The sequence below is a fragment of the Cryptomeria japonica genome, chromosome 7 (assembly GCF_030272615.1).
Source record: "Cryptomeria japonica chromosome 7, Sugi_1.0, whole genome shotgun sequence".
Taxonomy (NCBI): domain Eukaryota; kingdom Viridiplantae; phylum Streptophyta; class Pinopsida; order Cupressales; family Cupressaceae; genus Cryptomeria; species Cryptomeria japonica.
The window spans coordinates 127,813,537-127,826,545 of NC_081411.1; the positions used below are offsets into that span (position 1 = coordinate 127,813,537).

The 13,009-nt window shown below is 34.8% G+C and overlaps 3 non-coding genes across 3 annotated transcripts; all 3 read left to right on the top strand.

Annotated features, from left to right (window-relative positions):
- The first annotated feature begins 4,534 nt into the window (after positions 1-4,534).
- TRNAI-AAU (transfer RNA isoleucine (anticodon AAU)) lies at positions 4,535-4,608 on the top strand. Its single transcript has one exon. It is a non-coding gene; the product is annotated as a tRNA-Ile (tRNA).
- Positions 4,609-6,280: 1,672 nt separating this feature from the next.
- TRNAI-AAU (transfer RNA isoleucine (anticodon AAU)) lies at positions 6,281-6,354 on the top strand. Its single transcript has one exon. It is a non-coding gene; the product is annotated as a tRNA-Ile (tRNA).
- A 2,297-nt stretch (positions 6,355-8,651) lies between these two features.
- TRNAI-AAU (transfer RNA isoleucine (anticodon AAU)) lies at positions 8,652-8,725 on the top strand. Its single transcript has one exon. It is a non-coding gene; the product is annotated as a tRNA-Ile (tRNA).
- The last annotated feature ends 4,284 nt before the right edge of the window (positions 8,726-13,009 follow it).

The window sequence follows — 13,009 nt, forward strand, 5'->3', positions numbered from 1 at the left end:
TCTATGTAGTGTGTGAGACTCTTTTCCATTAGTTTACTCCATACTTTAATTTTCCATGATGCATAATTATGTGGAGTTAAAGGTGGAAATTTGTTAGGACTCATTGCAACAAGAATGGAAAGAGCACAAAGAGAGGCACAATCACACAAGACACCCCCCCAAATTCACTCAATCAAAGAAACCCCCCCAAATGTGATGATTTTGGCACTTTATAAGTAGTGCGTATACAATGGGCCACTTGCAAAAAATGGCAAAGTGGAATTCTAATTTACAATTTTACAACTGCCTCAATAAGGCCAAAAGAGACTCAAACTGATAATGCAAGAGATCTTAACTAAGATCCAAGCAATTTACAAGTACCTAATTGGCCGAATAAGACCAATATCTGAAAGTACAATTTTCACTCAAAATCTCTGAAATCTAATCATAGATTCTAAAAGTAGATGAAAAAATAAGCACTTTAAAAAAAAATGGCACCTGAAAAGGATGTCGTATGAGCTCAAACGAGGCCCTTGAAGTCACAGAATTGAGGATTGGACAAGTACAGCTGAGAGAATCCAAAAATTCTGAAAAACCTATGCACCAAAATCAGAAAATAACCACACCACTACGAAGATCACGAAATTTTAGCCCATTTCAAAAAAAAGTTGCACCAAAAAAAGAGCAAAAATGAGCAAGATATGGCCTTTCAATGTTGGACTGCAAAACTGAAAATCTCAATGGAGAGGGGTCAAAAAAATTTCAAAAAGTGCTGATGTGGCACTGACGTCAGCAAGTCACTATTTTAAATTTGACGGCTATATGACTGTCGCAAAAACTTCGCCTCCCTGCTGACTGGGCATCCGTACTGTACGGACTGCTGACTGTGCAGTACGGATGATGTCGTGGCATGGTACGGACGGGCTGCATGGCGCAATGACTATGCAGTATGGACTATACGGCTCTGACATGGCTGTGCAGATGACTGTTTTCCCGTGGGCCAGTGGCTGCCTGCCACATGGTGGGTGTAGTTGCCACCTGGTTTAGGTGGTCGCCAGCAGAGGAGGTGATGCCGGAGATGATAGATCTCGGCGGGCTCGGAGCCGACGTTGCCGGGAGCCGAGGACCGGCAGTGGTGGCTGAGGGTACCGGCGGGAACCTGCGGGCACTGGTGGCGATGGAGCCAGCGGGTCTCGGCGGGTGGCACGACAGGGAAGCTGAGCTACTGACGGCAACGCGTGGACCTGCACGGCAGTGACGGCTGGTGATGTGTGCGCGGTGTGGGTCACGGAGGAGATCAGCGGTGGCGGGTGACGGTACTGTCTGCAGGAACGCAGGTACGGCGCGATCCCTGCAACACACGTACAGCTGGGGGGGGGTCTGCGGACCCCAAAAAAAAACTTTTTCCCCTTTTTTTTTTGAAAAGTTTTTTTGAATTTTTTGAATTTTTTTTTTTTTTTAAATTTCGAAATCCGTACGATAATAGCCAAAATGGGGGAAAAGAAAAATTTCTCACCAAAATAGGTCGACTTTATAGTCAAAATTTATGGAAATGGCCTCCCGGATTCAACGGTGATGTCCAAATCACTGTATGATGCCCCCAAAAAATGAAGATCCCCAAATCCAAAAATAGAAGCCTTCCACGATGTCTCCAAAAACTGATCAATGAAACCCCAATAGCTCTAATACCATGTAGGATTTTGCCAAGATCAAGGGCACAATGAAAAGCATAAAAGAGACAATAGAATGACAAGAACAAACTGTATTCTCATCAATATGCAAATGATCAACTGGATTAACCAATACAATGAATAGAGGCCTGCTTATATAGGCAAGGCCATATGGATGTATGAGCACACAAATATGACATGTGGCTCAATGAGAAACAAGGGTAGGTAAGAAATACTAAGGGTAGGTAGGAGAGATAATATAATATTCCACAAGAGGTGGATGACCCACTGAATGTGGAGTGTAACAGCAAAATAAGACCACAAAAGGTGGAATTTCTCCTACAAGCTCTATCCCTAAGTGCGCACTTCCCTAAGTGTCTCAAATCCAAACTACGAAGAGATGCATTATCCTAAGTTAACTTAAGTAAGTGTAATAATATCCAAAATGAATATTTATTTACACCAACAAAAGTCAATCAATTATATTTTCATTAGCTATTTTGTTGATCATAGGACCTGCAAAATATATAATTTTATTTCTCATATAGTCTTTGCAAATATATGTGTTATATTTCATGAAAATGAAGATGATAGTCAAGAGGAAGAAAGGGAAGAAAGTACTACCTCATGGAAATTTATTGAAAAAGAAACCAACGGTACATATATTGTAGATAAGCAAACTCATGGTCAAAGTGTGCTTGAATCGAGAAAAAGTGAAGCTACTCCATTCAACAACAAAGCATTAATAAGATTAATAAAGAAAATCAAGGAACCAACCAAGTATAATGACTATGCTTTAATGATTCTAGTTAATGAGTTGAGAAACCTCAAAATTTTGAAAAAGTTAAGAATAATATTTAGAATGAATGAATGCTATGCAATAAGAATATAATTCAATTAAAGATAATGAAACCTAGGAACTAATTGAATTATCTACAAATAAAATTCTTCTAGGTTCTAAATAGTTGTTCAAAACTAAGTTTTAATTTGATGATAGTATTGATAAATTCAAAGTTGGATTGGTTCTAAAAGGTTATTCACAAAAGAAAGGAGTAGATTATAAAGATACATTTGTAATTGTAGCTCTAAAATGAATACTAGTATTAGACTTATGATTGCACTTTCTACCAAGTTCAATTGGAATCTACATCAAATGGATGGATGTTAATGCAACAGTTTTTAATGGTGATTAAAAAGGACTAATCTATTGTGTTCAACTTGAAAAAGAGGAGAAATAACATTTTGTATGAAAATTAAAGAAAACGTTGTATGCTCTTAAATAGGTGCCAACGTCATGGGGTGAGAAAATTGATAACTTCTTCCATCAAGGTTTTATCAAGAGTAAGAAGTTTTCAAATTTGTACATAATGAAAGATTAACATAAGAATATTATTTTGATTTCGTTGTATTTGGATAACTTTTAAATCAGAACAAAAAGTGCTATAGAGTTGATTGATAAATTCAAAAGAAATGCATCGTAGACATTTGAAAGTGCTATAGAGCTGATTGATGAATTCAAAAGAAATGCATCATAGATATTTGAAATAACGTATTATTGTTTAGTAAATGATGTATGGAGACAAGATGGTAAGACTTAAATTACTCAAAATAAGTATGCAAAGAAACCAATCTAAAGGTTTAATATGCAAGATAGTAAAACAATATCTACTCCATTAGAATATCATTTATGTTTTCTATTGACAATGATACTATAAAAGTGAATGTGACTTTGTATAGGCAAATGGTGGGAAGTTGAATTACTTAACCACAACCAGACTTCATATTCCATATTCAGTCAACATACTTAATCAATTCATGTCTAAATAACTTGATACACATTGGAAAAGAGGAAAGAGAGTTATTTGATACTTATAAGGTGCCACAAAATGTTGTATTGAACAACTATTTGAATGTTGAGATGACAGGTTGGTCAAATTCTAATTGGACAGGTGAGCTAGATGACAGAAAATCCACAACTAGTTATTCTTTCAATATAGATTCAAGCATTTTTTCGTGGAGCAGCAAGAAAGAAACAAACTACCAACTATTTATAGTCCTCTAGTGAAGATGAGTGCAAAGTATTGTGCAATTACACCCGTGAAGTTGTTTGGCTAAGATTTATTCTTAAAGATATGAGACACAAACAAGAAGAGCCAATTTCAATTGAGTGTGATAATCAGAGTGGACAATCCAGTTTATCATGCAAGATCCATTGAAACTAAACATTATGTAAAAATAAAAGATTCAATCACAAGTAGTAGATTTGAAGTATTGTAAAAACAAATGACAACATAACTGACGTATTCATTTAATCACTGGACAAGATAGAATTTGTACTCAGTAGAGATATACCAAGAGCCCATCAAAATTCAATTACTTATTAAAGGAGGGTGTGAGAAAATAACTTTTAACTGAATTATGCTTGTGCCAATAAATAGTTGAACGTGTGTCAATGAAGATTGTATAACTGTCTAGTTTATTGTCAACAGTTCCGATTTATGTCAATAATCTACAGTTATCTGTAAAATTAGTTATTATAATCTGACGTTGTTGAAATCAGTAGTATTTATATATGTGTAATCTGCTAATTAAAATGAGTGTCCTACTGTTTCCATCTCTGCATTTTTCTGCTGTTACATGTACTATTTGTAAGTGGAGAGTACAAAATGTCAGTACTGTATATAAAGGTACATATTGAGGTGTGCTGAGTTTGTGGGTTCGATCGAGGCCCACGGTAGAGTAAAATCTATTTACTATTTTTCTTGTTTAAAGTTTGCACTTCGCTCTGCATTAAGGAATGGGAATTTGCATTCAATGAAGATTTGGCATTATCTTTGGCAATTGTAACAAAAGAGATTATATCTGGTCAAACAGCCGTTCCCGGTGGCCTATTAGTTCAGCTAGTTAGAGCGTCGTGCTAATAACGCGAAGGTCGCAGGTTCGAGACCTGCATAGGCCACATTTAAAAGGATTTTGATAATTTTACCCCTTATAGGAATCAAGCATTCATACAAACTAGAGACTTAAACATTCCTCATGTTCCTCCTCACAAAATCAACTCTCCTCAATGGCATGCACATGATAAACATATCACCGCAAATGTTTCTACACTTAACAAATAAATTAAACTCTTTTCCTTCAACCTCATGCATAACACACTGCCAATTATGTTCTTCATTCCTAGAATCTTCTTTGATTCGTTTTCCTCGGCATCATCTAACAACTCACCGTTTGCTGTTACAATAACATACTCACCGTGAATCTCTGACTCATAGTGGATTTTAAAGACACATTTTTCTTTCCTTCAATTCTATCCGTCGTTTCCTTATTCATACAATGCTCCCCCATATCTTATTTAGTATTCTTGAAATGTCTCTTTTTCAAGCATCACTCCAACCTCGACCGTAAACTCTAGCATCTGCATGCCTTCCTCTTCTTGGCATGCCTTTTTTCAGCCTCATCCTTCATCATAGGGTTTTCGTCCTCGTCCAGGTTGTTTCCCCATGACCTGCAAGCATGAATGAATCAGTTACTTGCAACTCATGGGTTGCTTTCTCCTTTGTCATGGTTGTTACATCTGACTCTTGTAGCATGTGGGCTAAAGTCTCTTGTTCCCATTCACACTTGGACCATTATCTCATCTTCTTTCTTGTCCACAATGTCCTTTATGAGTTGCAAACAAACCATTTTTTCATCTGCAGGCTACTCACATGGCATCTCTACCTGCTCCTTGCCTCTCAAGGCAATCTTACTCAACCTCTTCTATTATTTTTCATTTCTCCTCTTTGTCCCATTTGTTGGGACAATTGGTGTATTTTCATCTTTTAGTCTCTAGGGCTTCACACCTTCCCTCAGTCTCCCTTAAGGCCCTCAACGTGGCCTCAAACTTCTTCACACCCAAATATTTCTTCATCCTCACTGATATTGTCTACCTATTCTACATATTTTTTCACATTCATTAAATTGACGTGTCATCAAGTCAATTTCTTTGTATGTCTTTTTCTTCCCTCAAGTTGCACGTGAGGTCTCCTTATCATCTCAACTTCGTCAAATCGAAAACCAATATTTGCATCATCAAGTTTCATTTGTGAATGTTCACAATTGTTTCACAAAAGATGTTGAAATCAGTTGTATTTATATATAACGTGTTAATTATTTTAAGATGTTGAAATCAGTTGTATCTATAGAAACGGCTTAAATCACATACATTAAGCTTACATTTTTAGACTGACAGTTTCTAGGTTTAATACGTTGCTTAATGTGTGGTCACACTAAGAATATACTTCTAGACTTAAAAGTGTTAAACGCTCAGAATTTATTAACATTCACTAAACTTAATATGTCACTTAGTGTGTAACTTAAGACTGATCATTAAAATGAGAGTCCTCCTACTGTTTTATTCTATGTAATTTTCTGCTTTTCTATTTGTAATTAGAGAGTACAAAATATTGTTACTACATATAAATGTACATTTTGAGGTGTGATGAGTTTGTGGGTTCGATCAAGCCCACGTTAAGAGTAAAATCTACTTACTGTTTTTCTTGTTTAAATTTTGCATGTAATGAGCATGTGACATTATTTTTAAGGATTATAATAAGTAGATAATATCTAGTCAAACTTTTTATTTTCGTGGTCTATTAGCTCAGCTGGTTAGAGCGTCGTGCTAATAACACGAAGGTCGCAGGTTCGAGACCTGCATAAGCCATTCATAATAATTGTACTTTGTCTCCTCCAATTATCTCTGCATGTGTATAATATTCATTGAAAATTATGATAATATTTTGATACCTTCAATTGACATCAAAGATTTCTGCACTTTTCATGTGTTGATAATATCATCATTGGAAATTTTGATACTTTCAATTGACATCAAAGCATAGGGACGAAAGAGATTAGTAAGTCTTTCTTGGTATATTTTGGTCACAACAAAATTATGTTTCAAATCTATTTTAGAGGTTTAATATGAGATTGTAATCTTATGACCACAATTATAGAGATTGGTGTTAAGTTTGTCAAAAAAAATAAAAATCATGATTCTCTTTTTTAAGTCTTTATTTCTATATAATTAGAAATTTTCTTTATTTGATCATTACTAGATCAATATTACATATGATGTAAGATTGATTTGTAGGCTCATTATGGTATTTATTTTATTATTTATAGGAGAGTAAGTTGATTCTTTAATAATTAAGTCTTTGTTTTGCTGTCATTTCTCCATGAAACAATCTATTGTATCCATTTTTATTATAGAGGTTGAATACAAAGTCATCACTTATGCTTATTATTAGGCTATTTGGTTCAAGAGGATGTTATAAGATCTAGAACAACTTCATGATGGTACGATGGTGTTATACATTGTGACAATCCCCTCTCTCATTATCACGTTCAAACACATTTGGAATTTACTTGGAGTTCTTACAATGCTCATTATGGGGGAGGAGTGGGATAACCATTGAACTTTAATTTATCTTTTTTTCTTTCAATATTCATTATGGGGGGAATGTAAGATACTAAGCAGTTTTAGTTTTTAGTTGTTGTGAGAAGATATTTTGGTACTTATTTGGTAGATTTTTTGGTTAGTTGTTTGGATTCAATTGTAGATCTTATTGCATAAAAATATAAGTTTTCGCCATTAATTAAATCGAAAAAATTTACTTGTGTCCTCTATTTATACACTTTAATTTGTTGATGATCTACAAATCATCATTGAAGAATTTGATATTATTTTGCTGAATACAAAAGCAAACAACCCATTTCTACATCTATAGACTACTCACCTAACACCTCTACTTTCTTCTGACATCTCAAGGCAATCTATTTCATTCTCTTGTATTATTTTTTAGTTCTCTTTGTCACAATTTTTGGGACAATCGGTGCACATTTGTGGATCATCCTATCTTAAGCTCTAAGATGTATAACCTTGCTTCAATTTCCCTCAAGACCTTCAATGTAGCCTCAAACTTCTTCATGCTAGCAACTACTTGAAATTCTTCTTCATCCCGTTATTATTATCTACATATTCTCTATATTTTGACCTCATCATTTTAAAAAAGAGCACATTAGTTAATTGGCATGCCATCAAGTCAATTCCTTGTATTTCTATTTCTAAAGCTTGATTTGCAAGTGAGGCTTCTCTATTATCTCATGTTGGTCAATTTGAAAACACTAAAATCTATACCATTAAGTTTCATTTGTAAATGTTATAAATTGTTTCAATATCAACTTGATTTTTCAAATCATAGTCATTGAGTGACAAATGATTTACAAGTGAACCTATTTTTCTCAAAGTGCTACAGTTTCATTTAAATCAATGTCAATATTCATGTGTTAGAATGATTAAGCAAACACAATAATATAAATATCGGTTTTTGTCGTATGACACATTTTTTGTGGGTAGTTTTAACATTATAAATTCTTCTATAGACTATAGCTTCACAAAGACACAATAAAGACATTAAGCGTGTGTGGAGAATCATTTATGAGAATGAATCATGTAGTCATCCAAGTCAATAAAATAACATTGATGATAACGGAACCCTACAAATGTTGCATGACAACACTAGAGTTCCTAGAAGAAAATGAAGAAAGAGAATCTTAGGATAGTTATGAAGAAAGTTGGATTTAAGTAGAGTATGAGGATCACTTGAAGTAGATTCTATGTACAAGCCTATAAATATATCACCTTTCATTGAATTTGTAGATGTTGTGAACTAGTAAATACTAAACCTTATGTTTCCCTTGTTGTTATTAGAAGTCATGTAGAAATTTGTACAAATTATATTTACGGTCTAGGTACTTTTTGATGTTAAAGATGCAAGTAAAAATCATTAGTTTGAACAACTCTAATAGCAATGGTGCTTCCTAGTATGCCCCAAATGTCAATAGATTGTTTGACAATATTAGGGTGGTTTATTGTACGGAGGTAAAAGTGTGTTGCGAGTGAGGTCATGGATAAATTTGGAATTCGTATTCAGAAACAAATTGTTCTTATTAATTTTCAATGGCCTATTAGCTCAGTTGGTTAGAGCGTCGTGCTAATAACGCGAAGGTCGCAGGTTCGAGACCTGCATAGGCCATTTTCTAAATGGCATTGATAGTTCCTTTTTACTACGCACATTTCAATTATGCTCCGCTAGGTTCTTCTCTCCTGAGATCAATATCAATGTCTTCATCCACTCAGCGCCGCCAGAATTTGCTCTGTTCCACGCTTTTGTAGTGGATAAGAGGTTACATGGCTGTTAGCAAACGTCGCAGCCAAATATTCGTAGCTGCAGGTAGCTTCCTGCAATGTTACTGACCTTTTCCAAATGGTTCATGTGATTTTTATTGGATTGCAAGCGATAATTGCACATAGTGGTGGAAAAAACTCAAGGATAATTGAATAGAATTCAGTGAGCACGAAGATAAATCTTGATAGAGTGTACTTTTCTTCAAATGATAATTCATTCACATCACATGTTCTAAAACTCTTCGTGTTTGGTTAAAATGTGTGGTGAGGAGGATACAAATGATATATTACAGGACAATGGAGGGAAGAGTTAAAAATGAGCATGGAAGAAATTACGTGGGAGATGATTTGTCATTATGATCTATCATCATAAAATTAATGGATATGATAAGAGATTACTAGAATGATGGCACGTGGTAGTACTGACTGGAATAGGCAAGGTGATGTTTTAATTTATTTACCCACTATCTATAAGTAGTAAACAATCGATTATAATCTTGAGTGTGAATTATTTTTGTGAGGCTATAATATGAGAATAAACATCAAAGTTCCAAACTGAAATATGCATTAGATGACAGAGAGGATTTAAGCATTCTTAATTTAAGGTCTTATCACAAGATTACAAGAAAAAATCTTTCAAGATTTGACTAGGCTTCTTACTAGGATAATTTCATTATCAATCAAATTAACAAACTATCAAATATAAAATCGAGATGGTAAAGAGAACATACCTTCAACTCTGAGAACATACCTTCGTTCTCAGTTTCATGTTCCTCCAATGTATGTGTTGTTGACCAACTTTCTTCATATGATGTCGAATTCTATATCTTTAATACAATTGATTAAAATCATGAAAAAACTGATTAATAATTATTGAATTCTATATCTTCTCCTCCTTGGTTTTTTATTTTTGGTTAAACTCTGCCACACCCAACTCTCCCCTCTCTTGGGTTGCATATACTCCCTCTTGGCCAATACCCATTCTCCCCTTTCTTTTCTGAGTTATGAAGCGTTTTTAATACCTACACTTTCAATGCTTTATTTTATTTTCCCTCAATCGATGTTGTCTTTTCACGACCAGCTTTAAGCCCCACACACTAAACAACATATTAAGTCTACAAAATATCAGTTAACTTTGAGTGTTTAACACTTTTAAGTCTATCCGTCTTCCCACAATTGAAACCTCCCCAAATTCTTTATTTTCTCTATAGTTTTCAGTTTGACAGCGTGAATCCAATCGATGGTGCCTTTTCAGTTTTCTAGTTTCTCTGTCTTCATTTGATGGAGGGCGTTTTTCTAGCTTTTCAGTCTTCATTCATGGGAGAGTGTTTTGTCTTCCTGAGATGCCTTCACTATTCTATTGATCGCTTAATGGTTTTCTTTAAGAATGCCGATAGAGTATAAGCAATGTTTGAAAATAAAAGATTTTGATTTTATTAATCCCCAATCGCAACCTATCTTGGCATTACCGATGAGCTTATTCCTACATAGTTAAAAAATCATTTCACCACCTATCAATTGCATTAGCTATACGGCTTATCCCGCAATCAATACCATGAGGCATTACATCATCGTCACTCCAAGTAACGTTACCATATTATTACTTTTCCATGTGCACTTCAGTACTCATGAATAGTATTTGACAAGTCATTTTGTTTTTGTTTGCGAGAACTATGACCATACATATAAGACCAATTGACAATGATTTTACAACCACGACGTTGACAGGAAATTTTTCGATACTCTTGACACTAAATTGATGAAGATCCAGGCTTCCCATGCATTCAAATAGGCCCTGATAGGTCGTGATTGGCTCCATATAGTCAAATGTGGATTTTTGTTAAATTTTGATTAGATTTACATTTATAAGGTCATATTAGACCATTTTTTACCATTGGTTCAAATTTTAAGAGTTTGGGTTAAGTTTTCTAACAGTTGCTCAAGTTGGCAAAAAGTTGTAAAAGCAACATTTTTTTGTAAAAAGTTGAAAAAGAGGAAAAATCATGTAAACAAAGAAGATGAAAAGGCAATCTTGGCGTGGGATCAGTTACATTAGATGATTTTTGGATTAAATATGCCATCTTGGCCTCAGTTGTATGGACTTTTTGTAAGATTGGAAGAGTTTTGATAATTAAATTTCACAGTTTCTCTGCAATTTTTGTGTCTCGGTCAGTTTGATTCACGTTTTTGAGTAAATATCCTTCATTCTCATGACAGATAAAAATTTTATGATGAATATGTCTTGAATCTACTTCATTTTGGATCAAGTCTTGTGTGATTTCATTGAGTTTTGCTTCAGTTATCTTCATTTTTTCGTATAAAGGGTTTGAAACCCTCCCTAGGGTAGACCAAGCGTTTGTAAAATGTAGAAATCCATTTCCATCTAGTCAAATATGCCAAAATCTTGTAATACACTTTATTTTTATATTATTATCTTGTTCTAAGTGTGCAGGGTGTTAAATGAAGTGCTTCTATGGTTTAGAAGAGATTTTAGATTGATATCTTCATGTATCAGTCTAAGGAAGAGAGCTTCTAAGTTGCATGCGAGTATGGTGGGTTGGTTGGATGAGTGGAAAGCTTGGAGAAGCTTTAGGAATGCTTATGAGACTCTAACCTCAAGTTTGATCACCTTTGTGAGCTTTTATGTGAGGAGGGAAGTCTTGGTTTCACGATTGTCCATAGAAATCAGACTGGCACAGTCAAAAGTGCAGTCATGTACCCGTGATAAATTTTACCTAAATGAAGTTTAAATTGGCTGCATGCATCATTTATGGTTTGGATATCAATTTTAGAGTCCCAATGTCACTGCAAAAGATGTTTTTTGTGGCTTGACAAGCAAGTATAAGAGCTAAATGTATGACTGTCCTAATGTTTCCACGGTCACTGTAACAACACAAAGAATTTATGTAAAACATTATAAAAGAGATTGACCCAAGGTTGCATGTATGTGACATGTGTCCCTAGGTGGATTAGGGTCCTTAAAACCCAAGGGTAGAAAAAAGATATCATACTTTGCATAGGCTTCTAGCTAAGATTTGTTTCTATCCTAGTTGTGTCTCAGACTAGTAAAACTCAATTCCCTATGTGTTGCAGCACTTTGTACTTTTCTGTATGGAAGGAATATGGTACAAATGACATATGGTTAGAAATAATATTGATTATAATTTATTTTTCTTTTATTTTTATAGATTTTCATTGAGAAATGAGTAAGTTATGCCCACTTTTGTAAGGGAAGCCTATTCAGAAAATGGTTTCCAAAATCTGCAGTTAGAAAATGTCTTGGTGTAGCTATGTTTGGTTGATTAGGGACCCTAAAATTGGTGTGTGGATAGGTTATGATGTTGTAAACAAACTTCCTTCTTGTCATAAAAATTCATCTTATGATTTGAGGAGTCAAATAAACCAATTTCTAAAAACTGCCCTGCCATTGTTGTTGCAAACACACTGTGTTCAAACTAAAGTTTTCTCCATCTCAAATTCCTATTAGCCTCTATCTCTGCATCGGATTGGTATTAGAGGATAGGTCAGATCAGTAAAGAGTTATTGAGTGTTTATCCAAAGTCATTTCAGGATGCCTCCTAAAAAGACAGTTGTTAGGAAGATGAGTGAGTTGGAAGAGAAACAAACCAAAGAGATAAGAGAATTGAAGGAATTGATAGAGAGTATTCAAGCTATACTGACCATAGTTGAGACAAGTCAAAAGAGAGGAATGGTCACAGGAGATGTGAGTGACCAAGAGAAAGAAGAAAAATAAGGGGAGGAAGAAGAACCCCTAGAGCGGTTAGATCCTGAAGAAGAAAGGATGGTCAAGATGTTCAAGGCTATTAAAGAGGATGGTCCTAAGGTGAAATTGGATGTACCCATATATGGAGGAAGTTTAGATGGTGAAGAACTCCTAGATTGGATAGGAGCTATGGATAACTACTTTGAGTATGAGGAGGTACCTAGTGAACAGAAGGTGAAACTAGCTAGGACCAAGTTGAAGGGTCATGCTTCACTAAGGTGGGATTATACACATCTTGAAAGAAAAAAGAGTGGAAAGTCCATAATTACTTCATGGGACAAAATGGTTGCCAAACTGAAATCCAAGTTCTTACCTGGTGACTATTCCAATCATCTATACAAGAAACTT